This window comes from Equus asinus, chromosome 2 (genome assembly GCF_041296235.1).
Source record: "Equus asinus isolate D_3611 breed Donkey chromosome 2, EquAss-T2T_v2, whole genome shotgun sequence".
Taxonomy (NCBI): domain Eukaryota; kingdom Metazoa; phylum Chordata; class Mammalia; order Perissodactyla; family Equidae; genus Equus; species Equus asinus.
The window spans coordinates 30303809-30331504 of record NC_091791.1 but is presented as its reverse complement, the minus strand read 5'-3'; the positions used below and the strand labels follow the sequence as shown (position 1 = coordinate 30331504).

General features: G+C 40.2%; 1 long non-coding RNA gene and 1 pseudogene across 4 annotated transcripts in view; both read right to left on the bottom strand.

Moving 5' to 3' along the window:
- LOC123283344 (uncharacterized) overlaps positions 1–27696 on the bottom strand; it is a 68430-nt gene that overhangs the window by 21338 nt on the left and 19396 nt on the right. The gene's annotated exons all lie outside the window — the stretch shown is intronic.
- LOC106846710 (large ribosomal subunit protein eL21-like) lies at positions 16067–16877 on the bottom strand (annotated as a pseudogene).

The window sequence follows — 27696 nt, the reverse complement described above, 5'->3', positions numbered from 1 at the left end:
ACGTGTCAGCTGTAAACGAAACCACGGAATGGCCATACTTGAGTGAGGCGAAGATTTAATGCCACTGCCCTAGTTCAAGTGGCTGTCCCCAGAACGACGGTTGTGTTTGCCAGTCGCCGTGAGGTACACACACAGTGATTTAACGCAGTCTGGTTTAGATTCAGATGCAGCTCTGCACTAACATCTTCGAGTGAGTGATGGGGTTGCTTTTAAAGCAAAGGGCAATTCACTCGGTCAGGAATCATTTTCAGGTAAAGAAAACTGCAGTTTTAGTTGAGAAATAGATAAGTCAATTATTTTTAATTCTATGAAATACATAAAGAACTTTTAGAATGAAAGTATGCTTTCAATTTTAAATGCAGACTTCCAATTCCAGCCAAGACGGAGGACTGGTTTACTCTCCCACTTGAAACAACCAAAAAACTTGACAAAACATCTGAAACAACAGTTTGAAAGGCACTAGATACTAGGCAGAGAAGGATAGCGATCTCTGAGAGATTCGAAACAAATGAGGGCAGTACTACAGCTGCCCCAGCTGGCTGCCTTGAGAGAATTTCCAGGCCACAGCGCAGAGAAGGGGCGCCCAGGCAGAGCCAGGAGAACTCAACGAGTTGAGAATACAAAGCTGAGAATCTGAGGAGGCCAAGACTGCTAGAACAGACTTCCTAAGAACCCTATTCTTAGGACAGAGTGAAAAAAAGAGAGAGAACTGTACCAAGAGAGAAAGTTTGGAGGTTTGCAGAGGGTTTCCACTCAAGTATTCAGCTGACCACTGATCAGCACATACATACAGGGAAATTATCCGAGGCCAGACAAAGACCCATCCAAAAAGATTAGAGGTAACTGACTGGCACTCACATGAGAATAGTGTCTGTTCCCACCAGGCAGACTTGAACACTTCAAGATTCATGAGTGGAAGAATACACAGAAGGATACTGCCTCAGTAGTAAGGACTCATCAGTCCTGGACCAAACACTGCTCCAGGCCTGCCTGACACATCTTGAGAACAAGACCCAAAAGATCAAACTGTTTCCAAGTCATTTAACCAAGTCCTTTCAGAACAAAGCTCCAGACCATTCGTAGGAATACAGAAATATCCAGGACCCAACAAAATACAGTTCGAATGCCTGGAATCCAATAAAAATTACTAGGCATGCAAAAAAAAAAAAAAAAAAAAAGCAGGAACGTACAATCCATAGTGAGGACATGAAACCATCAACTGAAAATGATACAGAACAGATACCGATGTGGGATATTGCAGAAAAGGGCTTTAAAACAGTTATAACTGTATTGCACCTGTTTCAAAAATTAAGTAGAGATGTGGAAAATACATTTCTTTAAAAAATAAATACCATTTGTTTTATTTCCAACTATTGGTTAGAAAGAGCTTGTTTTTAATACAGACTTTCCAGATGGATGAACAATATGCTACTTTTCCCAAAAATATTTTGTCAATACATTAATAGATTTCTTGTTTATTATTTTTTTGTTGTGTGATCTATTTTGTGTTTTGTTATGGTTTTTTTTTATTGTGGTAAAAAATACATGACATAAAATTTACCGTCTTAACTATTTCTAAGTGTCCAGTTCCGTAGTATTAAGTGTATTAACATTGTTGTGCAATCAATCTCCAGAACTTTTTCATCTTGCAAAACTAAAAGTCTGTACCCATTAAACGATAACTCCTCATTCCTCTCCCCCCCCCGCCCCCAGTTCCTGGCAACTACCATTCTATTTTATGTTTCTGTAAATTTGACTACTCGAGATACCTCATATAAGTAGAATAATACAGTATTTGTCTTCTCGTGACTGACTTCTTTTGCTTAGCATAATGGCCTCAAGATTCATCATGGTGTAGTGTGTGTCAGAATCCCCTACCTTTTTAAGCATGAATAAATTCCATTGTATGCATATACCAAATTTTGTTTATCCATTCAGCTATCAATGGACACTTGGGTTTCTTCCACCTCTTGGCTATTGTGAATAATGCTGCTATGAACACGAGTGTGCAAATATCCCTTCCGTATTCTGCTTTCAATTCTTTTGGACATATGTCCAGAAGTGGAATTGCTGTATCATATGATGATTCTCTTTTTAATTTTTTGAGGAATCATCTTACTGTTTTCCATAGTGACTGCATCATTTTACATCCCCATCAACAGTGCCCAGGGGTCCAATTTCTCCACATTTTTACCAACATTTGTTATTTTCTGCTGTTGCTTTTTTAAATAATACCTATCCTAATGGGTGTGAGGTGATATCTCATTATGGTTTTGATTTGTATACCTCTTATGATTAGTGATGTTGAGCATCTTTTCATATGCTTGTTGGTCATTTGTATATCATCTCTGGTGAAATGTTTATTCAAGTCCTTTGCTCATTTTTTGTCTGGGTTATTTGGTTCTTATTGTTGAGTTATAGGAGGAACACATATTTGAAAAAGAAAAAGATCCAAATCACATTTGCAGACATGAAAATAGCAATGTGTGAGATAAAAACATATATTAGATGAGATTAATATCAGTCTAGACATGGCAAGAAAAGATTAGTCACCTTGAAGATATAGCAACAGAATTATCTAAAATGAAACAGAAATAAAATATAATTAAAAAACAACAGAGCATCAGTGATCTCTGGGACAACTTCAAGCAGCCTAAAATACATGTAACTGGAGTCCTCAAAGAAAGGAGGCAGGGGAAGGCCAAAAATATATTTAATAAATAATGGCAAAAATTTTATGAACATTCTGAAAACCTACAGATCCAAGAAGCTCAATGAATTGCAGGCACAAGGCACATAAACTACACCAAGGCACATCATAAACAAATTGCTCAAAAGCAATGCTAAAGAGAATATATTAAAAGTAGCCAGGAAAAAAAAAAGACACACTACCGTGCAGAGGAACAAAGCTAGGTTGACAGCAGGTTTCTTTCTAGAAACAATGTAAACCAAGAGATAATGAAGCAACATGATTAAAGGACAGTCATGAGTTGCTTAACAATGGGGATACATTCTGAGAAATGCATTGTTAGGCGATTGCATCACTGTGCGATCATCATAGAGTATACTGAGGGGGAAGAAAATCTGCCACCCCAAAATGTGTCTCTAACATGAAGATTATTTTAAGCTGATTATTTTTAAGAAACAAAAGGCTCAGAGAGTTTTTCTTGTTAACTCCCCCTTAACTGCCTAAAAGAATTCAGATAAAACCTTTCTCAGGAAAGGTGCTATCACCTCAGCATAACACAAACTAGGTGATAGACAGGGAGAAAGTTAGAAAAGCCTCTTTGTTGGGCTCCTCTGTGTGTTCTTCTGTTTCTGTGTGGCCAAACACTTGTTTTCCAAATGTTTACCCCTTTTCACTGCTGAATTGCCTTCCTTGCCTTTTAAGTCCCTGACTCTCCCCATCCCCAATATCTTCTTTTGTCTTTAGCTGAGGATGGTATTAAGATGAGGCATTTGGTTTTCCTGGGTTGCTCCCATGTACACATGTAATCAAACTTTTGTTTTTCTCCTGTTAATCTGTCTCATGTCAATTTAATTCTTAGACCAGCCAGAAGAACCTAGAAGGATAGAGGAAAATTTCTTCTACACAAACCTGCACGGTATAGCCTATTACAAACCCAGGCTATATGCTACTAACTTTATGGGACCACCATTGTATAGGCCATCCATCACTGACCTAATTTTATTATGTGGCACATGGCTGTATTAAAAGAAAAAAACTGTCAACCAAGAATTTTATATTTGGGAAAATATCTTTCTAACACAAAAGTTGAAAGAATTCTCCACCAGCAGTCCCATAATAAGAAAATTATTAAAGGAAGTCCTTCAGGCAGAGGAAAAGTGATCACAGATGGAAATATGGAGCTACACAACATAATAAAGGAAGTTAGAAATGGTAATTACATGGTTAAATATATAAATTTTCCTCTTATTATTTAAGTCTTTTTGAGAGCTAATTGACTAAACAAAAATAATAACAATTAGTATGGCGTTTATAACATATGTAAAAGTAAAATGTGTGGCAACAATAGCACAAAGATCAGGAGGGGAGAAATGAAAGTATACTATTGTAAGGATCTTATACTATACACGAAGTGATATAATATCACTTGAGGGTGGACTGTGATATATTAAGATGTATACTATCAACTCTAAAGCAAACACTAAAATAAAACAAAGAGTTATAGCTAATGAGCCAAAAAAGGAGATAAAATGAAATCATAAAAAAATTTTAATTAATGCAGAAGAAGGTAGAATAAGAGACAAAGTTTACGAAGAGCAGGTGGGACAAATAAAAAACAAATAGCAAGATGATAGATTTAAATCTATCTAAATAACAACATTAAATGTAAATGTTCTAAATACCTCAATTAAGAGTCAGTGATTGTCAGACTGGATTTAAAAAAAGCAAAAACAATCCAAGACCTGACTATATGCTGTCTATAAGAAACGCACTTCAAATCTAAAGATACAAAAAGGTTAAAAGTAAAAGGATAGGAAAAGATATCCCACACTAACACTTAGCAAAAGAAACCTGGAGTGGCAATGTTAATTTAAGACAGGAAGATTTCAGAGCAAAGAATATTACCAGGGGTAAAAGCATTAGTTCCTCAAAAGAATAAACATTTATGCACTCAATAACAGAGCTCCAAAATACATGAAGCAACAACAGAACTGCAAGAAGAAATGGATAATTCTACAGTTACAGTTTGACATTTAAGTACCCTTTTCTCAACAATTTGTAGAATAAGTAGAAAGAAAATCAGGATAAAGAAGAGTTAAACAATGAACCAACTTGACCTAACTGACATTTACAGAGCACTCCACCCAATGACAGCAGAATCCACATTGTTGTCATGTGCACATGGAACAGTCACCAGGATAAATCATACAGTGAGCCACAAACCAGTCTAAATAAATTAAAAGAATTCAAGTCACACAAAGTATGTTCTCTGACCACATGGAATTAAGATATAAATAAAAACCAAAAGATCTCTGGAAAATCCCCAAGTATCTATAAATTAAAGGACAACTTCTAAATAACCCATGAATCAAAGAAGAAATCAAAAGAGATACTAGAAAATATTTTTAACTGAAAGGAAATGAAAACACAACATCTCAAAATTTGTAGGATACTGCCAAAGCAGCACTTAGGGGGAAATTTACAGCACTAAACATCTATATTTGAAAAGGAGAAAGGTCTCAAGTCAATGAGTCAAATCATTGGTGGACTTTAGCTTCCACCTTAAGAAACTAGGAAAAGCAGAGCAAATTAAATCTAAAGTAAGTAGAAGAAATGAAATAATAAAAGTCAGAACAGAAATAGATGAAACAGAGAACAGAAAAATAGAGAAAAATCAATGTAACCAAATGCTGGTTCTTTGAAAAGATCAATAAAATTAATAAAACTCTAGCTAGACTAATCAGGAAAAAGAGAAAATAAAAATCACTAACATAAAGTGTGTGAGCAGTGATGTCACTACAGATTCTACACACATTAAAAGGATGATGAGAGAATATTATGAAAAAATAATGCCAATAAATTTAACAATTTATACGAAATGAACAAATTCCTTGACAGACACAGACTACCAAAGTTTACTCAAGAAGAAATAGATGACCTGACTGACACTTTATCTACTAAAGAAATTGGATTCATAGTTAAAAACCTTTCCACAAGAAAACTCCATGCCCAGATGGCCTCACTGGTGAATTCTAACAAACATTTAAGGGAGAAATAGTATTAACTCTTCCAGAAAATTGAAACACTGGAAATATTTCCTAACTCATTCTGTGAGGCCAGCGTTACTCTGATACCAAAACCAGATACTCATTACATGAAAACTACAGACGAATGTCCTTTATGAACACAGGTGAAAAAATTCTAAACAGAATTTTATCAAAATGGATTCCAATAATATATAAAAAGGATACAGCAGGACCAAGTGAGGTTTATCCCAGGAATGCAAGGTTGGTTTAACATTCAAAAATCGATGTAATTCATCATTTAATAAACTAAAAAAGAAAAGCCATATAATCATCTCAACAAATGCAGAGAAATCATTTGGCAAAATCCAATATCCATTCCTGATTTTTTTTAAGTCAACAAACTAAGAATAGTGGAGAACATCCTCAATCTGATTTTTTAAAAACTGAAAAATCTACAGCTACATCATCATACTTAATTATGAAAGACTGACAGTTTTCTCCCTATGATCAGGAAGATGACAAGAATATACATTCTTACCACTCGTAATCAACTTTGCATTGAGGATCTAGCCACTGTGATAATAAAGAAAAGGAAGCAAAAGCATTCATATTGAAAAGAGAGAAGTAAAACTGTCTTCATTCACAGATAACGTGATCATCTGTGTAGAAAATCCTAGAGAATCTACAAAAATAGAATCAATAGTATTTCTATAGCCTGGAATTAAGAGAGAAATTAAACATATAAATAAATAAAGAGATATATCATATTCATGACTTGGAGAACACAATATTAAGATGTCAGTTCTCCCCAAATTGATCTATAGATTAAATGCAATCCCAACAAAAATTCCAGCAGGGTTTTTTGTAGAATTTGAAAGGTTGCTTCTAAAATTCATATGGAGGGGCTGGCCCGGTGGCACAGCAGTTAAGTTCACACATTCCGCTCCAGCAGCCTGGGGTTCACTGGTTTGGATCTTGGGTGCAGACCTACGCACCACATATCAATCCATGCTGTGGCAGGCGTCCCACATATAAAGTAGAGGAAGGTGGGCATGGATGTTAGCTCAGGGCCAATCTTCCTCAGCAAAAAAAGAGGAGGCTTGGCGGTAGATGTTAACTCAGAGCTAATCTTCCTCAAAAAAATAAATAAATAAAAATAAAGTAAAATTCATATGGAAATGCAAAGGACCTAGCATTGTCTAAACAACTTTGAAAAAGAACAAAAACGTCAGAGACTAACACTATTTGATTATAAAGTTAAAGTAATTAAGACACTGTATGAAAGTACAGACAGACAATTAGGTCAATGGAACAGAACAGAGTTCAGAAATAGACCCACACATTTATGAACAAATTTTCAGCAAAGGTGGAAGGGAATTCAGTAGATTGTCTTTTCAACATACAATGATGAAAAAATCAAATATCTATATACAAAAAATAGGTTATAGATTTAAATGTAAGACCTAAAACTATAAAATTTCTCGAAGAAAACACAGGAGAAAATCTTTGTGATCCTAGGTTAGGTAAAGATTTCTTAGACACAATCCCCAAAGCACATTCCATTAAAAAACAAATTGATAAATTGGACCTCATCAAATTTTAAAGCTGCTGCTCTTCGAAAGATATTGCTAAGAGAATGAAAATAAAAGCCACAAATAATTGAAAGGAAATATTTGCAAATCGTATACTTGAAAAAGGTCTTATATCTAGAGTAAAGAACTCTCAAAACTTAATAATAAGAAAAGAACTCAATTAACCCATCCAATAAGAAAACGGCAAAAGATTTGAACAGACACCTCACCATAGAGGATATATAGATGGCAAATAAGCACATGAAAAATTTCCTTCATTAGTCATTAAGGAAATGCAAATTGAAACTACAATGAAATACCACCATGCACCTATTAGAGTGGCTACAATAAAAATATAGAGGGTTGGTGAAGAAGTGGAGGAACAGAACTCTCATCCACTGTTGATGGGACTGTAAAATGGTCCAACCACTTTGGAAAATGGTTTGGCAGTCTCTTAAAAAATTAAATATATAACTGTCACATGATCCAGCAATCCCACTCCTAGGTATTTACCCAAAAGAAAGGAAAGCATACGTCAGTATAAAGACCTGTACATGAATGCTCATAACAGTCTTAACTGTAATAGCCAAGAAGTGTGCTCTCTGAACCAGCAGCATCAAAATCACCTGGGAACTTGTTAGGACTGCAAATTCGCACATCCCACCCAGACCTACGGAACGAAGAGGTTCATGGGTTTACCAGGTTCCCTTTGAATTGGGAATTGCTCCAGCAATTTTTATCTGAGATTAATAAACGCTTTAGGTAATTCTGATGCAAGCTAAAGTGTGAGAACCATAATTCCCTACCCCCACCCCATTCCTTCCCCTAGATGATGCTGGCACCCCAGCCATACTTTGAGAATAACCACTTCAGAAATGCTTCTCAAACTTCAATGTGCACATGAGTTGCCTGGGGATCTTGTGCAAATGCAGATTCTCATTCAGTAGGTTTGGGAGAGTAGGGGCTTCAGATTCTGCATTTCTAAGAAGCTTCCAGGCGATACTGATTCTGCTGGCCCTGGGCAATTATGGTGAAGACCATTCTTGGAAATGTCCTAATTTCTTAAAAGCGGAGCACATTTGGCTACCTCAGTTCTTCTTCCAGAGAGAATCCATTAAGTGTTAGGATGGAATCTTCTGCTCCAATACCTACACAGTTTTGGAAGAGACCTAAAGCCCTTCCCTCTCCAGCAGAAAGGGACTCTGTTCTGGAATGTTCTCTTGGCTGCTCTAGATTTCACATTCCGTTAGAGCCTAGCCCAGAGGTTCCCAACATTAGATTCACCTATAGAGCTTTTTAAAAATTCCCATGCCTGGTCCCCACCCCAGAGACTCTGTTTTCATTGGTCTGGTGTGGGGCTTAGGTATCAGTATTTTTAAAGCTCCACTGATGTTCTTATGTGAGCCCGAGCTTAGCATCACCAACTAGCCTTACGTGTACCCCCAGACTGCTCCTCGCCTCTCTAACATTCACTCAACAAATATTGATGTCACTCTCTAATTCCCAGACTCTGAGCTAATGTACTGGGGATAACCAAGATGAGTAAGCCATGGTCCCTCACCTCAGGAAGCTCATAGCCTGGTGGGAGAGACAGACAAATCTACACACAATATTCATATCTATGATAAGTGCTAGAACAGAGGTATTTCATTCAGTAAATAGGTATTTAATGAGAATTTTCAAGTTTTAGGCACTAGGAATGTTACAATGAGCAAGACAGACACAATCCTACCTTCCTCGAGATCATGCCCAATGAGAAGCCCAAGTCACATGGGACACAGAAGAGGGGCCCCTAATCCAGATTGAGAATGATCAGAAAAGTTCCCCCTAAAGTCCTGAAGCTTCCCTTGAACCTTAAGACCTCATATCATCCAGGCCCAAGAAGAGGGGAGAGTATTCCAGGCAGAAGGAACAGCATTGGCAAGGGCACGGCGGTATGATAGAACATCCAAAGAACTAGCAATACCATAGCTGAGGAGGCTTCCCATAAGCCCAACCCTTGGAATTTGTCTAACAGTTTCTCCCTCCACCCACCCGCATGCTTAAGGCAGCCTTTCTCCCGTCCTCTTAATAACACTCTTCAGGGTTCAGTCAGACACGCACAGTTCTCTTCCAGCCCATTCTATCGACCCAGGACTCCACAGTTCTGACACCGTTCATGAGGGAGTCTCAGGCAAGGACTCTCCTCCTCTCTTCTTCAGACCCCAAGACCACTGCCTAGAGATACCCTGGTTCCATTTTTCTGGTACCACCACCAAAAAAGGCCTCCAGATGGAGCCCTTTCACTCAATTCTTCTACCATTGTCAGACACACCCATTTTCGGTTTCCACCGAATTTCCTCTCCACTCAATTTCCTCCCCACAAACCCCAGGGCTGAAACTTCAATCATCTTTTATCTGAGGAAGATGATCACAGGAAGCACATTCAATAGACAAATCAGTTGAGTTGTTCAGTTTGAGCCTTTCCCTCAAGTCAAGCAGTGCTGGACTCGTTCTCAGCTCTCTCCTCGCTTCCCCAGCTTCGGTTGAAGCCCATTGTGCTTCTACCGAAAAGCCTTCCCCAACGCCACCCACCTCCAGCTGCACGGTCCCCACCACTGGGCGAAGGTTTCTTTCCACCCGTACAATGTGTGCTCACAGAATTGTCCCCTGGATAATTTGATATCTGGGCACGGAAGACGGTAAATGTTTTAGAAAAAAAGTCAAGATCCAACATGCCAGTCCCCATCTCCTGCTCTCCGCCTGAGAGAGAACCAGAAGATGTTTCCCTCATGTAGAGGCTGCTGTCTGAGAAGCAAGCTGCTGATTTCCTCATGGAACAACCTGGTGAACCTGTTTTAGCCATCACAACAATGTGGCGGTTGCTTCCCCTGATTCCCCTCGCCACCTAGCGCCTCTCCATTCTTCCAGTCGTGCTTAACACCCAGGCCAGAAAATAAGACCCCAGCAGACAGGCAGGAAGGAATTGTTATGAATGTTCCTGAGAGCAGAAGCCATGCATGAGTCATCTTGGAACCCCACTTAGCACCTAGCACAGTGCTTTGTCTCCTCCAGGCAGATTGGTTTGTAACAGACACAAATGAGGCAAAAACTCATGGATTCCAGCCTATTTGAAGAATGGAAGCTGGAACAGTTCAAGGGCAATTCCAGGATTTACCACAGAGTCCACAGAGAGATTTGCTATTTCCCTATTTATTTCCACTTACTATGTCTGGGTTGAGAATGTGATTCAATCGCTCTGTCAGACAACACTCATTGAGCATATGCTGCCCACTAGTGCTGTTACACTGTGACTGTAAAATTCTCATGGGGCCAATCAGACATAAGGACTTATCCTACTAATGACATAAGTAACACTTCTAATGAGCTCTTCCTTAGCATGTCTGTCCACTCACTTAGGGACCACCAAGCTGCGGGGCAGTTGTGGTAGATTAAAGATAGCTGTCCATTTTTCGCTCCTTCTCCTGTTGTAATCTGGAGTCGAATTCTTCCTTCCTTGAATCTGGCTGGCCTGAGAGACTTGCTTGACCAATAGAATGTGATGGAAGTGATATTCTGGGACTTTCAAGACTAGATCATAAGAAGCCTTGCAGCTTCCACCCAGGCCTCTTGGAACAATTGCTCTGGAGCAAGTCAGTAACCATATAAGAAATCGGATTACCCTGAGACCGCCCTGCTGTTAGGAAGCCAGAGCTACCCTCTGGGAGAGGCCACGTGGAGAAAGAGCTGCCTTACCAGCCCAGCTTCACATGAATGAGGAAACCTTCAGATGGCTCTAGCCTAGCTGCCATCTGATAGCAACTGAATGAAGGACACTACATGAGAACCACCCAAATGAGCTCATCAACCCCCAGAACCATAAGAGATAATAATACAGTATTTATTCGTAGATTCTACATTAAAAACAAACAACTATGGTTAGGTAAGATATTATCATTAGGGGCAGCTGGGTGAAAGGTACACAGGAACTCTCTATACTATTTTGCAACTAATCGTGAGTCCTAAATTGTTTTTTAAAGTTATTAAAAAATAAAACACTAGGGGCTGGCCCAGTGGCATGGTGATTAAGTTTGGCATGCTCCGCTTTGGCAGCCTGGGTTCGTGGGTTCAGATCCCCGGCGTGGACCTACCCCACTCATCAAGCCATGCTGTACCAGTGACCCACATACAAAACAGAGGAAGAGTGGCACAGGTGTTGCTCAGGGCCAATCCTCCTCTCCAAAAAAATAAATAAAAACTCAAAGTAAATAAAACACTAGCCCACATGATCTAGAGAAGATCCATTTTGAAAGAACTAAAGACAGCTGGAGATTTTACCTGAGCCATGTCCCAGATGCTGCCGGTACCAGCACTGGGTGCCACCAACAGGTGTGTGTAACTACGGCCCTAAGTGCATCTGCTGGCTTTGAAAGCTCGGAGGAAGGCTGTGACCCCCATCCTCCCAATGCCAGTGACTCAGCCCGAATCCTAATGCTTCATTCGTCACATGCGGGTCTCCTACCAGGGAAACACCCAGCTCTTCCTTTTGTCTAGTGAGGAAAGAGACTGCCTTAAGCTCTTCATTTTTCAAAGACTGACATAACGATATGAACAGGCATGAAATGTCACTCAGCCAAAGAAGAGAGATTTTCTCTCTGCTAGCGGTTTTTTAAATACCCCTTTTCTTTGGTTAAAAAAGAAAAGAGCTCATAACAAACAAGTGAAATCATGTCCTCATTCTACTGTGCTTTAGAGATGTCGTCCCTCTTCAGCTCTTCAGGGAGACCATGCCCCTCACAGACAGCATCCCCAGAGAACAGAACCCAGCCCCACCCCCCAGATAACAGCTTCCATCACAGATGGTATCTGGGAAGAACAGATCTCTGGTGCTTTGCAGACTCATGGTTCATGACAAGTGGAAATAGCGACTTGGAGTTGGGAGCAGGTGGGCTACAAGAAGAAAGACGAAGATTTGACAAAGTCAATAGAGCAATCTAAAAAGACTTATTGGAGCACCTGATTTTTCTTAACTCTGAGCTAGGCACTATTGGGGAAAGAAGTGTGAGATAGACACAAAAGACTATGATGGAAAAGCTTTGAACTTCAAAGACCTAGGCTGATGTCCCAGTTTTCCCATTTGCAATACAGCCTTGGGATGGTTTTCCATTCTCTCTGAGGTGACAAGAAAATTCTCCTTACCAACCTCAGAGGCTTGTGAAAATCACAAGTGAGCGAGTGCTTTGTCAGCCACTGGGCCACTGAAGGCTATTATTATCACAGACCATTGTGTAGTAGAAGGTCAGAGAAGGAAGAGGGAACTGGGCAGGAGCTGTCAAGGAGGACTTGATGGAGGACATTGGTCTCAAGTGGACCTTGGAGGAAGGAAAGGATTGGGAAAGGCAGAAAAGGCATTCCTCCCCAGGGGAACTGAGGAAGGGATTTGTATCCTGTGGGGGAGGGATGAAAGTGAGGAAACTTGGCCTAAACTATGAGAGGGGTTTTGATTGAGGAACCATATGGAAAATAAGTGTAGGGAGATAAGCGAGCCTCTGATTACGAAGATCTAGAAAAACAAAGATGTAGGAAAGAGTAAAGATACTGGATGAAGGATGCTCACCAATTTCTTACCTGCAGTGCACCACAGAGTATATCCAATACTCCATTCTCCTGAAATAGTTCTTGCTCTGGTCTATACTGCAAAACCACCATAGTGAACTACATTGGACAGTGGAAATTATGACAATAAAAATAATTTAATCAAACAGTTACATTGGTGGATGCTATATGTAGGGAGGAGGCATTTTGAAATTTACTCTTTATGCTTTCAGAAACAAAATCATTTTTATCTAGTTGGATGTCTTCTAAAAGATGCAACAAACGTCTTCCTGTTTAGAGCGTTCTAGGAAAGGGAACCCTGTCCCCTTCTTTTCCTTCACATACTGATCTACTCCAGAGCTAAATCAGCACACTGACAAGAAAGGGCAGCTTGCACCACTACACAGTCCTTCAGCAACATTCAATCTGGCTGGAACCCCACAACTCCAGTCTGTCATATTCCCTGACCATGGCATCTTACAACTGTTTTTAGATGGTGGTATTCCACGGTAGTAGATAAGTCTCCTTTCAGGATAAAGACCATGAATCACAAAAGGATCTCCTGGTGTTTTTTTTTTTTTTTTTTGAGGAAGATTAGCCCTGAGCTAACATCTGCTGCTAATCCTCCTCTTTTTGCTGAGGAAGACTGGCGGTGAGCTAACATCCATACCCATCTTCCTCTACTTTATATGTGGGACACCTACCACAGCATGGCTTGCCAAGCGGTGCCATGTCCACACCTGGGATCCGAACCAGTGAACCCCGGGCCGGCGAAGTGGAACATGCACACTTAACCGCTGCGCCACGGGGCCGGCCCCAGGATCTCCTTTTTTTTTGCACAGTTGTTCTTAATATGTCTTTGGCATCTCACTACTTTTGGGGTGGCCCTTCTATTTAACCTAACCTTCCTCCTCATGAAAAGGAAATAGCCAGAGGAGTCTAGTTGAATGCTGGAGGAAGGCAGGGCATGCCAAATGTAAGAGCAAATTCAGCTATATTGTGGCTAAAGACCATTTGAAAAGAATCATGCTGGACCTCAGAAGCTGCTGTCTCTCCTGGCATTTGCAAAAATAATCTAACAGTTATTTACGAAATTACGGCTCTTCTTTTTGGTCAAATTACTGCCTGCAAAACAACTACAACTACAGAGCCAAAATAAATAAAACACTTTCAAAATGAGAAAAACGTAGTTGATGCCTCAAAACTTGAAGTCTGAGATTGTGTCATGTTCTTTTTGTATTCCTGTTACCTAGCACAATAAACATTTGTTGAATGAATAAACAAATACATTGAGTAAAATCTAATGGTAATAATAAATAACGTATCATGAAAATATGAAAAGGTGATGAATTTTTGGATCCAACACAAAAAGCAAATGAAAATGATCAGTGAAGAAATCCTGTGTACCCAATATGAGTGTAATCATGGCATCACTGGAAACAAACATATATTAACTTCCTACAATTCAAAAATAGCTATGCTAGCTTCTTAGTCTAGAGAGCAAAGCATGGCCATAATTCCCATCCTGAGGGGGCTTACAGATTAATAGAGAAAACGATACTTATTCAACAGAAATATCTGAAAACGATTATCTACAGACTGGCGTGAGAAAGACGGCATGTCAGAAATTGTGCTGGCAAGTTGGAGACTAGGTGGAGTTACTCAGGAAACGTGAAATTCCTTATCATCAACCACTATTTATTGAAACTGATTCTCCCTGATCATGGGGAGAAGATGAAGTTAAAACTGAGAATAAGGTTGAGATTGAGAATAAACTTGAAAATGAAGTGAAAATGAAGATTGATAATGAGAGTGGGGGCTGAGGAGAAGGAAGCAGAGACTGAAGGTGGGGCTAAGGAATGACTAGGGCTTGGTCATCTATACACACTGGGATATTCTTGTAAAAGGAGGGTGAATGGATTTCTTTCCAGGACTTTGAGCAAATTACTCATCCTTTGGGACTCCTAATTTCCTCTTCTGTAAATTGGGATCATAAAAAGTCATTCCACACATAATCACAACTCCACGTTTTCTATGACCTTGCATGCAGTAATATACATAAAAGACCTATCACAGTACCTTACACATAGTAGAGACTCAATAAATTATGGCTGCCTGCCTCATATATTGGCCTGATGAATCCTTTCATGATAATTCTCCAGGTTTTCCATTCTGTCCTTGTCTTATTAACTGTCCATAGCTTTTGGTCCTTATTTCAGTTCTGCTGCTGATTCACCATATGACCTTGGGCAAATCTCATGTCCTCTCTTAGTCTGGGCTTTTCATCAATGAAGTGAGGATAATAATATCTGTCCAATACACCTCCCAAGCTGGTTATGAAGACAGTATATGTGAAAGTACCATGAAATGCACCAAGTGCCCAGGAAATCTAAGGTATTATTAGAATTAGGCCCTATATGTATCACTTCCCAAAACTGTGTGTCCATCACCCAGAGGCTGGGGTGAGGCTGGAGAAACACTGAGTAACTTCAGTGAAATCATTATTGCACAGACCCCCTAGGATGGTTTCATCAGCTCTGTGATTCTTCCATGGGGAGATTTGCCCACCAAAGGTGTTTGAGCCCTTTAAACATTAAATTGCAATTGCAATTTGAGGGTAGAAAGCAGAGGGAATCAAATGGCCCAAAAACATGTATCAGGTAACCACAGAAACCATTGGACATACTCATATTACTATAAAAATTGTGGTTGGCTCCATAGTGTACAGGTTAAGTTCTGCAAGCTCCGCTTTGGTGGCCCTGGTTCATGGGTTCAGATTCTGGGCATGGACCTACACCAACTCATCAGTCATGCTGTGGTGGCGACCCACATATAAAGTGGAGGAAGACTGGCACAGATGTTAGCTCAGGGCTCATCTTAGCTCAGGGCTAATCTTCCTCAGCAAAAACAAAAGACCATAACCTCTCACTTCCAGTAGTTTGGAGGTGATTCCAAGTTGATAGAAAAGACAAGGTCACCAACTGTAAGAATACACTCACACATCCACACAGACATCCATATTCAGAGACACAGAGAAGGCTAGGCTTATTTGCAGGTTGACAAACTGATTCAAGACCCCAGGAAACTATCTTGTCAAATACCCTAGGACGGAGGGGAATTAGATTGTGATGGACCTAAAATTCAGTTTCTGTCCTCTACTCCTAAGCATGATGAGAACAAATAGAGTTGATTTTTCCATGGGGTAGTTAAGGAGTTTTCTTTTGCTTTTGTTTTTCATAGTCCAGAGGTCTTCTATTTATTTCTTTATTTTTATACCTGCTAAGCAATGAATCATAGAGAATGGGTTCCAGCAGCTCAGGCTTCTCTCCATTGGTTATTACAAAAGTGTGCTTCTCGGGGGGCGGCCCAGTGATGCAGTGATTAAGTGTGCATGTTCCGCTTCAGAGGCCCGGGGTTCACTGGTCCGGATCCCGGGTGCCAACATGGCACCCCTTGGCACACCATGCTGTGGTAGGTGTCCCACATATAAGATAGAGGAAGATGGGCATGGATGTTAGCACAGGGCCAGTCTTCCTCAGCAAAAGGAAGAGGATTGGCAGCAGTTAGCTCAGGGCTAATCTTCCTCGGGAAAAAAAAAAGTGTGCTTCTCTGTGGGGAGCAGGCTGGTGCTTCAGTTGGACCCAGGTACCTTTCTCTTTGGCTTCCTTCTTTTTCTGATTATTTTCCTTCATATGTTTCAGGAAGCTAACTAGGCTCTTAGGGTGCTTAATATGCTCATATGTACATTAATTCTCTTGGCAAAAATCATGCCCTTAACTTGTTTGTTTACAACAATGCCAACAGCATGCTTGGTAACACAGTAGACTCTTCCAGTTTTGCTATGGTAACTTTAGTGGGGCATTCATTTGTGAATAGTGCCATTCCCTTGGTGTCAACAGTATCACCTTTCTTGTAGATTTGTATATATGTGACCAGAGGACCAACGCCATGCTTTCTAAAAGGCCTGGAGATCAGACAACAGTCATCGCTCCTCCTTCTTTTTGTGTTGGTCATTTTGGCAAATTACTGGAAGACAGCAGTTCCAACAGAAAAAAAGTGTATTTAAGATAGAAGAATCAATTGATAATTAAGCTTACGGGAGCTCAATAAAGTCAACCTCACTAGAAGGATGATTTGGGATAGATCATTGTGGAAGATGAAGGCAGATAAAAACCATTAAGAAGGACAAAGAGGTAAGAAGTGGAAAAAGCCTGGGAACTGAGTGTCAAACCTTATCTTCAGTGGTGGTTTTGTCACTAACAAGCCAAATAAATGACCTTAGGCCATTCATGTGCCTGTTCTGATGCTGGTTCCATTGTCTGTCTAATAAAGTCATTGGACTGCACACATGATTTCTGAGGAACTACATTGTTAGACACAAGTTTCATGAGGGTAGGGACTTTCTCTTTTACTGCTGTGACCCCAGTACCTAGCAAAATGCCAGCCCTCAGTCAATAGTTGTTGAATGAATGAATAATCTAAGCTCTCTTCTAGCTCTGACATCCTATCACTTTTGGCAAAATCACTTGATATAACCTTGGTTCCTCAGCCCCTACCAACCCCCAGTGAGTCTCGGCCCAAACCACCTCTTTGCCACACAACCCCTGTACATGTGGAGGCTAAAGGTCAATCTTGCCCACCCATTAAAAGCCACTGAGACAAACACTTCCCATTTACTCAAAAGGAGAAATAACTTCGTCCCCAGGAGATCCAAGGGTGGAGGACAAAACGGGATATGATCTGACCCTATAATTTGTAGCAGTAAAATTCATGACATATGGATCTTCTAATGGGGTACGATTAGTGGACAAATGAGGCTGAAAGGTCAGGTGTGTGACCTTCTAGAGTTAAGATGGTTGTAAGCGTACTTTTCCTTGGTTTAATAGCTTTCATTCTGAAAGTTTGGCAGCCTCTATCACATGGAAAAAGCCTTATCCCAAAGGTTGTAAATTCAAATGCCTTCAGGGGCTGGATAAGTGCTGCATGAAGTGGGTTGGAAATATGCCAATATAGAATGTAAGAAGTGCTCAAACTAAAACAAAAAAAAAAATCTAATTCCATTTCAAAATGCTTTGCTGGCAAAAATATTGCTTCCAGAATCAGGCTCCTGGGTTGCCAGTTTGCAATCCAGAGTTACTTCATGATTGCCCTCATGATGGCGGGAGCCTCTCCAATGGCAGCTCTTTGAAAAACCTCAAGCACACAGTAGGAGTTTAATGAATGCTTCTTGAACTAATAGATTGTAGCGAGGGACTGGGATTTTATTGATCTGAAAAATCTGATGGCGTGAGTCCTCTTTATGATCTCTTCTCTCCACCTCACTTCCCAGTAAAGTGTCTGCTCCAGGGCCTGCTGTTCATGTCCACACTTTCAGCTTGGTCACCTTGAAGCAAACTTGACTTTCGTGGGTTCATAATACTCCAGTTCTCATTTGTCATGCCTCTCTCGCTCTCTCCCTCCCCCGCCCCCCATCCCTCCTCAGCATGACCTCTTCCTCTCAGGGCAAAGGTCGATCATTTTATTCCCCATTCTTCTGTCCACTTCATGATTTTTGACCCTGACATCATCCCAGCTTTCTCTTTCTTAACCCTCCAAGTTCATGCTTCTCTTTCTATTATAAAATCTACCCAGTAAACCTATTCACATCACAATATTAATGACTTAATATGTTAGTCATTAAGAATGTTTAGTTTCAAAGGGGATATGCAGGCAATACTGAACACAAAGGAATATACCCAGAGAATGAAAAAACTGATATTTGGCCAGTTGACGTTCTAGGTGACCCTCAGATCACAGTACGACTGTCACCTTGTAGGTGGAATAAAGACAATAAAGAGCCAGGTAAAATTTCTCCTATGAAGTAAGAAGAACAAAGCCGAATTGGTAGAAAGTTTAGTAGCTATTTGCTTAGGTTCGCATTCCAGTTTTGCTTCCTGCTAGAAGATCTTGGGCAAATTACTTAACCTGCCTATGCCTCAGTTTCCCCATCTCTAAGATGCAGGTAATAATAGTACCTATCTCGTAGGTTGTTGTAAGACTTAAAAGAGTTAATACACCTACAGTCCAAGAAGAGAGCTTAGCAGATACTAAGAATTCAACGAGTGTTCGCTATTATTATCTGCAAATTAGAGGCCGTACCTACTTCATGGGGGGCAGAATTAGAAGGGTACCTGCATTAAAGGCACCTAGCACAGTACTTAGCACACAGTAAATGTTCAATAAATTCCTATGGTCATTAAAGCGTGTGATGGGCTGAATTATGGCCCTCAATGTCCAGGTCCTAATCTCTGAAACCTGTGAATGTTAACTTAAATCGGAAAAGAGACTTTGCAGGATCTTGAAATGGAGAGATTATTCTGGATTATCCAAGTAGATCCCAAATGTAATCATAAGTGTCCTATAAAAGGGAAGCAGAATCTCAGCAACAAAACAAACAACTCAATTCAAAAATGATCAAAGGACTTGAATAGACATGTCTCTGAAGAAGATACACAAATGGTCAGTAAGCACATGCAGAGATGCTCAACAGCATTGATCATTAGGGAAATGCAAATCCAAGCAATGAGATACCACCTCACTCACCCTTTAGGATGGCTACTATCCAAACAACAGAAAGTAACAAGTGTTGGTGAGGATGTGGAGAAATAGGAAACCTTGTGTACTGTCGGTGGGAATGCAAAATGGTTCAGCTACTGTGGGAAACATCGTGGCAGTTCTTCAGAAAATTAAAAATAGAATTACCCCATGATTCAGCAACTCCACTTCTGGGTATATATCCAAGAGGATTAAAAGCAGAATCTCAAAGAGATATTTGTACACCCATGTTCACAGCATTATTTACAACAGCTAAAATATGAAATGAACCCAAATGTCCATTGACAGATCAATGAATAAGCAAAGTGGTATATACACACAATGGAATATTATTCAGCCTTTAAAAGGAAAGACATTCTGACACATGATACAACACGGATGAAACTTGAGGACGTTATGCCATTGATATAAGTGAAATAAGCTAGTCACAAAAAGATAAATACTGTGTGATCCCACCTATATGAGATAGTTAGAGTAGCCAAAATCATAGAGACAGACAGTAGAACAGTGGTGGCCAGGAGCTGACAGAGACAATGAGGAGTTATTGTTTAGTGGGTCTAGAGTTTCAGTTTTACCAGACGAAAAGAGCTATGGAGCTGGATGGGGGTGATGGTTGCACAATGATATGAATGTATTTAATACCACTGAACTGTACACTTAAAAATGGTTAAGATGGTAAATTATGTTATATATATTTTACCACAATAAAAAAAAATAGAAAAAAAAGAAGATGGTAGAGAGAGATTAGACTACAGAAGCAGACGGAAGCAGATGCAGAGAGAGAAGATGCTAAGCTGCTGGCTTCGAAGACGGAGGAAGGAGCCACAAGCCAAGAAATGCCTGCAATCTCCAGAGCTGGAAGAGGCAAGGAAGAGATTATTCCCTGGAGCCTCCAGAAGGAACCAGCACTACCGGGGTCTTGATTTTAGCCCTGTAAGCCTCAGTTCAGACTTCTGGAAACATAAGAGAATATACTTCTGTTGTTTGAAGCCACTAAGTTTGCAGTGTGTTGCAGCAGCCATAGGAAACTAATACAGAGAGCTCCTTCCATGCTGAGTCTCCTTTATCACCAGCAGGCTCTTTAGAGAAGTCAGGGGAGCAAGAATCCTTAGAGATAAAGAGAGATATCAACACTTTTTGGGGGAAACACATTTTCGGATCTCTCTTGACCACTGGGAGAATCCAGGTAAATTTTCTTTTGTCCTGGGTTTAGAAGAAGGCAAAAAGCTGATACTCCCAATCTACTTGCAGCAGTGCAAGAGTCAACAGCCAAAATCGCCATTTTTGCAGTTTTTTAAAACAATAGAGCTTGTTATTTCTTTTCTAAATGCATCAGCAGGGCCAGTGGAGAAGGTCTGGAAAGCGACAGCTAAGATTAGCTTCCAACTCCCCACTGAGACCTTGAGTGGCTGTCAGCTCTGCAGGGAACAGCAGCAAACCCTCACGCAAATGGCCTATAAAAAAAGGTCTTGTCAGAGGCACCTTGACCTGCCAGGGCTTCTCTGGTACTCGGATTCCCAGCAGTCCTCCCAGGGTTACGCTCCCTTGCATGATGTATTTCCTCTGCCTTTTTTAGAGCTGCATTATGCTTGCTTCAGGAAACAGCCTCTTCCTTCTCATAAACACAGTCTTGGGTTCCTGACCAAGAGCCCTGCCACTCCACAGCTCCTTGTCCATCCATCACACCTTGCTGTCACCCTGGCCGCAATTGCGGAGAACTGGTCCAATTCCAGAGGTGAACCTGGGTGGGGACAAGGAAGGGGAAAGCCCTGGGAGCAGCTGAGGGTCACACACACCCAGTTCCAGCCCGCTGATGAATTCCCTGGAAGCTGGCTGGCCTGCACAGTGAGCGAGCCTTTCCGATGACCCAGCAAGTGTGATGGAAAAGTCTTGATAAGGTCAACACCAGAGCTCGGTTTGGCGTCGCCACTTCCTCAGCTGTGTGTAGTGCCCAGGTATAGAACAGAGATCCCATGGAGAGATTGGGGAGAGGTAGTGAAAAGCCCTCGCTCCTTGTAAGTGAGTGGTAATGACTAAGGATGGGATTTGAAGGATCGACATGACCCACTCCTAAATATATGCTCTATTGGCTCCAGTAGTGCACCTGGAATTCCCACCAATGGCTTAAAAAGAGCTAACATTTATTGAGTGCTTACTATGTGCCAGGCGCTATTCTCAGTGCCTCATTTAATTTTCTCCATCATTCTATCAAGTAAGTACTATTATTGCCCCTTCTTACGGAAATTGAGGCACAGAAATGTTGAGTAAGTTGCCAAAGTTCACAGAGCTGGTAAGTGGTGGAACTGAGATTTAAACCCAGGTCGTGGTCCAGTGTCCACACACACGTTTCACCATCGTGTATCCGACTACTCAGGGGCAGCTAAAATTAAAGTCAGGACTTCTCCCCACCGTGGGTTCACCTGTGGAGTTGGACCAGGTCTCCACAATCACAGCCAAGGGCATTGAGAATGCCTTCTAGAGTGCTGGAAGTGTTCTATGTCAGGATCTGGATAGTAGCTACTCAGACATATACTATATAATTTTCCATTAAGCTGTATACTTAAGATTTGTGTACCTTCCTATATGTATGTTATACCTTAATTAAACACACAGAAACTCTCTTCCCATTACTAGGACCTTCCCTATGAATATTTTGAAGGGCGGAACCATGTAGGGCATAAGGTGGTGGAGAGCAAAGAGTCTTGTATTATAGTCTCTTGCCAATATTTTTATTTAGGAAGAAGGTAGTTTAAATGAAAAATAACAGATTTGAATGCAATATGTACATGCAAGAGAATGGAAGCTGGGACTTGGGGCAGCAGGGAGAGAGGAAGGAGTGTCCCATTACTTTGCCCTGGTCATGAGCCAGTGACCCCTGCAGAGGAGCATGAGGTGGTGAAGTGGTACATGCTTACTTTATTCGTACTTCGCCCCATTCATAATCCTTCAACCTGATCTTTCCCCAGACTACTCAGTCCAGTATCACGCTCTCAGCTCTCATCACGTCCGAGGGCCTTTCCTCAGTTCTCATCCTCCTTGACTGTCCTGCAACCTTTGGTCTGTTGGCAGGCCCTGTCCTCGGTGACGGGACTCTTCATCACACTTTGGCGACACTACACCATCTTCCTCTTATTCTCTCTCCCTGATGCTTCTTCTCTGTCTTCTTCATTTGTTCTTGGTTTTCTCTTTCCCTCTCCCTGTGATCTACATATGACCTCACCCTTGGCCCTCTCCACTCTCTCTATCTCTATCCATCTCTTGCCATGGCCTCTACCTATTATCACCTCTGTTTCCATGATTCCTAACTCTACAGTCTTACAGATCCCTTTTCTGAGCTTCAATCCTGAATCTCCAGATGACCACTCGACACCGCTCTCTAGATGTTTTCCAAAGGCAATATGCCAAAGTTAATGGGTACTGTCATCCTTTCCCCAAAATCAACTGCAAGCCAAAATTCTTCCTTTCATCCAAGCTCAAGCCTTGGCATCTTCCTCTTCCCCAGTGTCCAGCAAATTCCCAAATCCTTTTAGCTCTCCCTTTGCAAAATCTCTCCAACTGCTTTCTGCCTCAAGGCAGACCCTGATGCGCCCACCCCCAACTCCAGGTGGAGGAGGTAGACACTGGTCTTTGGAAAGGTAGCGCTCTCCCAAAATAACTCCTTCAAAGCCCAGAATCTCACACCACTGACTCATCCCTGGGTGTAAAGCATCATCCTCTCCTGCAGCCCTCTTTTAAGATGCATTCCTCCTGGGAGGAAGAACATTTGCTTCTGAAGAAGATGAGCTAGAATCCATCTCTATTCATTAGTGTGTGGCCTATAGCAAGTCCTTAACTTCATGGACCCTTGGTTTTCTGGTCTATAAAATAAGGATATTAATGTTTTCCCTAGCCACCTCACAGTTAATGTTGCTTTAAAGAGAAATTTCTAAAGACTTATGTGCTATTCAATATTTATGATTTTTCTAAGCTCCGCAGCAACTTTGTGTGAATGGTTTTCTTGGGTCCCTAGAAAAAGGACAAGGGTGCTGGGTACTTCAGGACAAGGAGCTTGCCTGGTTCCACCATTTTGCCTCAGAGAAGCCCTGTAATTCTATCATGTAGTTTTATATATGTAAAATATAAATATATGCAACATATATAACATCACATAATTATACTATAACATCACATAATTATATATATATGTATGTATACCTATGCATATACATGTAAATATACATGAAATCACTTTTAATATGTATTCTAGGGAGAGCACTGAGGAAGAGTGATTTTACTAAAATCTAGGAAATAATATGTAGGGTAAAATGTCACGAGGGCCAGAAAGTGTGTTAAAATAATTAGCAAAGAAAAAGAAATAAAAGAAGTGAAATGGGAAAATGTTAATAATTTTTAAATCTAGGTAGTGTATATATGGATGCTTATTATGGTATTCTAATATTTTATCTACTTTTACATGGTTCACATTTTTCATAATATAAATTTTAAGGTGTTACAGACAGGGAAGTAATTAATAATATAGAAAATGTTCCTCATATTTTATTAACTTTAAGAACTGAGTTAAGAAAAAATATATGTAGCATGTTACCATATTTGTACCAAAAAAAGGAAGAAAAAGAATATAATAATTATTATTTGATTATTACTGTGTGGGATTACGGTTATTTTTTTAATCATCTTATTTTGCTTCTCTGTATTTTGTAAATTTTACTTAGCAACTTTTTTGTGTGTATTATTAGATTGTGGAAAATGATACTTAGAAATAAACAAATAAAGCCTATTGGATGGTGAATATTTCAGAGACTGAGAATAACATATTGGTGAAACTCTGAAAAAAAGGGCACTTTCTCTTTTTCAAAAAACAGCTTTTTTGCGGTATTATTGATATACAAAAAACTACACATATTTACTGTATACAATTTGATAAGTTTGGACATATGCGTGTACCCATGAAACCTCACCACAATCAAAGTAGTAGATATATCCATCACTTCCAAAAGTTTCCTTGTGTCCCTTTGTGTGTGTGTCTGTGTGTGTCTGTGTGTTAAGAACACTTAACAGGAGATCCACCCTCTTAACAAATTTTTTAATGCATGAACAGTATTGTTAACTATAGGTGCTACATTGTACAACAAATCTCTGGAACTTATTCATCTTGCACAATTTAAACTTTACACCAGTTAAACAACTCCCCACTTTTCCCCTCCCTGAGTCTCTGCTTCTATGTGTTTGACTATTTTAGGTACCTCATATAAGTGGAATCATGCAGTATTTGTCCTTTTATGATTGGCTTCTGTCACTTAACAAATGTCCTTCAGGTTCGTCCATGGTGTTGCAAATGGTAGGATTTCCTTATTTTTTAAGGCTGAATAATATTCCATTGTACGTATATACTGCATTGTCTTTATTCATCTGTTGATGGACATTTGGGTTGTTTCCATATTTTGGCTATTGTGAATAATGCAAAACAGGCACTTTCATATGTTTGGTGGCACTGTAAATTGCTATAACCTTTTTGGTGTGTGATTTCTCAATGCCTATTAAAATTCTAAATGCTTACTCTTTTTAAAAAGATAAAAATCTAAAAGAAGAGTGGAGGAAAAATACTAAAAAATAAAGCCTTCAAAAGAAAAAGTAGAGATGAAATGACATAAGAGTTCGTCAAGAGTGGATCGGTTGAATACATTACGGGTCATCCACACAATGGGATACTATGTAGAGGTACATTAAACAACAGCAGTGAAAAATGCTATTTGGTGGGGACATAGATGCAGAAAAGTATGTGCAGAATGCTACCATCTGTGCACAAGGCAAAAAACAGAGAGCATGCACTTATTTGCTTGTATAATCACAAAATGTTTCTGAAAGTTACATTTTAAAAACTTATAACATTGATTGCCTCTAGAGAAGGACACTAGGGGCTGGGGCACATGAGAAAACAGGAGACCCATACGTTTTGAAATTTGAAAAACATGAACTTGATATCTATTCAAAAAATAAATAAAATTACAGTTTAATACAAAATAAAATGAAACAAAAAAGGGAGGATGTGGAACCAAGTCAGTACATTACCAGGTGAGGAAAATTACAAAAGAAAGAACAACTGGAATGACATCTCAGATCATTTTAAAAGCCTCTTATTCCTGTTTTGTTTTGTTTTGTTTTGTTTACTATGATTCTACCAATTGAGACTGCTAGGAATAACAATGTTTTGTATTGACTTGCCCCATGGCACAAGTCTTAATCATGGGTTTGGAAATTGGGGTTCCATCTTTAGACTGGCCATGTTGGGGAGTGGAGGTGAGGTAGGTGTTCCTCCATCACTCTATGACCCACTCCTTCAGGACCAAGACCTTCCTAATTGTTCAGAACTTTCTCCAAAGGGGCAAAACCTGATAAGGCAACGTGCATATAGTTTGCTTTGGTGCCTCTGTGAGCACATGATCCATGGGACAGATTGCCTCTGAAAGTTTCCTTTCCCTCAAGATCCAGACTTCTGGGCTCCCTCTCTTCCCTTGGGAGATGTGTGCACAAGGATCTTGAGCTAGTTGTGTATTAGGTCAGGCAAACACAGAGCTCAGAGAATGCCTTCTGGAGCAAATACAGGTGACTGGCTTGGGGGTTCTTCTTCTGTACATGTCAGGCTTGAATTGATTCCAAGTGGCATCCAATTCTGACATTTAGCCGTTCTGGGAATCCAGGATTCCCTCCATTACCCCAGGTGATTAAGGAGTTGGCTGAAAATCTAGGACATAGATAATTCAATTGACTTTTACATCCACTTACACAGGTCTGACTCCTTTCTGAAATAGAAATTGGATGTTAGGATCCAGAATTGAAGCTCACACCATAGTCTTACCTTTGTTTGTTTATTCCTTAATTTTTTCACTTCCCAATTGTAAGACTGGGGACAGGTGGCAGAATCAAGATTGTTGAATCCCAAGCTAGCAGTGGAGAAAGCTGAGAACCAATCCAGTGATACCATAGGATCCTCAAATCTCTGAATGGGCAGCATCAGGCAGGAGACTGGAAAGTTCTTGCCTGAGAATTTGACGAGCCCAAAGGAAATACCTAAAGACCCTGTCATCAGCAGTTCTGCAAAAAGCAACTCACCCAAATCACCATACAGTGGAGCTCAGAGTCCAAAGCCCCACTCCTGCTCTCGGAAGGTCCAATCAGCATTTTAGGTGCCCATTCTTAACCACAACCAGACATTCAAGTATGACCAGACAGCTGAGGAAAGCCATTATCATGAAATGCAAAAGTAAAACCTAACAACAACAACAATGACAACAAACAGAAAAAATGTAACGGAAGAAACAGCAATTATGCAGAGAAGAAAACAAAACCCCTGAAAATTATCAACATTAGCTTCAAAGAAATAAGAGAAGATATTGCAATCATGACACAAGAATAGGATGTGTGTTTCAATGAACTGACATTCAGAGGACAAAATTAAAAGGAGCTCTGGAGAATTAGAAACAATAAGGCAAGAATGAAAAGCTCTTATTGAGGAGGAGGATACCATTGAGGAAGTCTCCCAGTTGAGCAAAAAGTCAAAGAGGTGAGAAGGAGGAATGAAGAGAAAAATAGAGGATCAGTCCAAAAGATCCAATATCCAAATAACAGAAGAGAGAGAGGGGCTGGCCCGGCGGCATAGTGGTTAAGTTTGCACACTCCACTTCAGCAGCCCGGGGTTCACAAGGTTGGATCCCAGGCACCGACCTACACACCACTCGTCAAGCCACACTGTGGGGGCATCCCACATACAAAATAGAGGAAGAGTGTCACAGATGTTAGTTCAGGGCCACTTTTCCTCAAGCAGAAAAGAGGAAGTTTGGCAACAGGTGTTAGCTCAGGTCCAATCTTCCTCAGCAAGAAAAAAAAAGAAGAAGAAGAAGGAGAGAGAGAGAGAGAAAAGAAAATGGAAGGGATAAAAATTAATGAAATGATCCAAGAAAATTTCCCAAACTGAAGGACTGAATTGATAGACTGAAAGGGTCTACTGAGTGCTTAACACAATGGATGAAAATAGACCCATAATAAGGCACATAATTGTGGAATTTCACAACATTGAGGAAAATGAAAAGTTTCTACAAGTTTCAAGAGAGAAAAGACAGACAATTTAGAGAGGATTGGGACTTCTCAACGCTAACAAGGAAGCAGAAGACAACGGAGCAATGTTTTTCAAATTCTGAAGAAAAATTATTTTCCAAACAAGAATTCTAGATCCAGACAATCAACA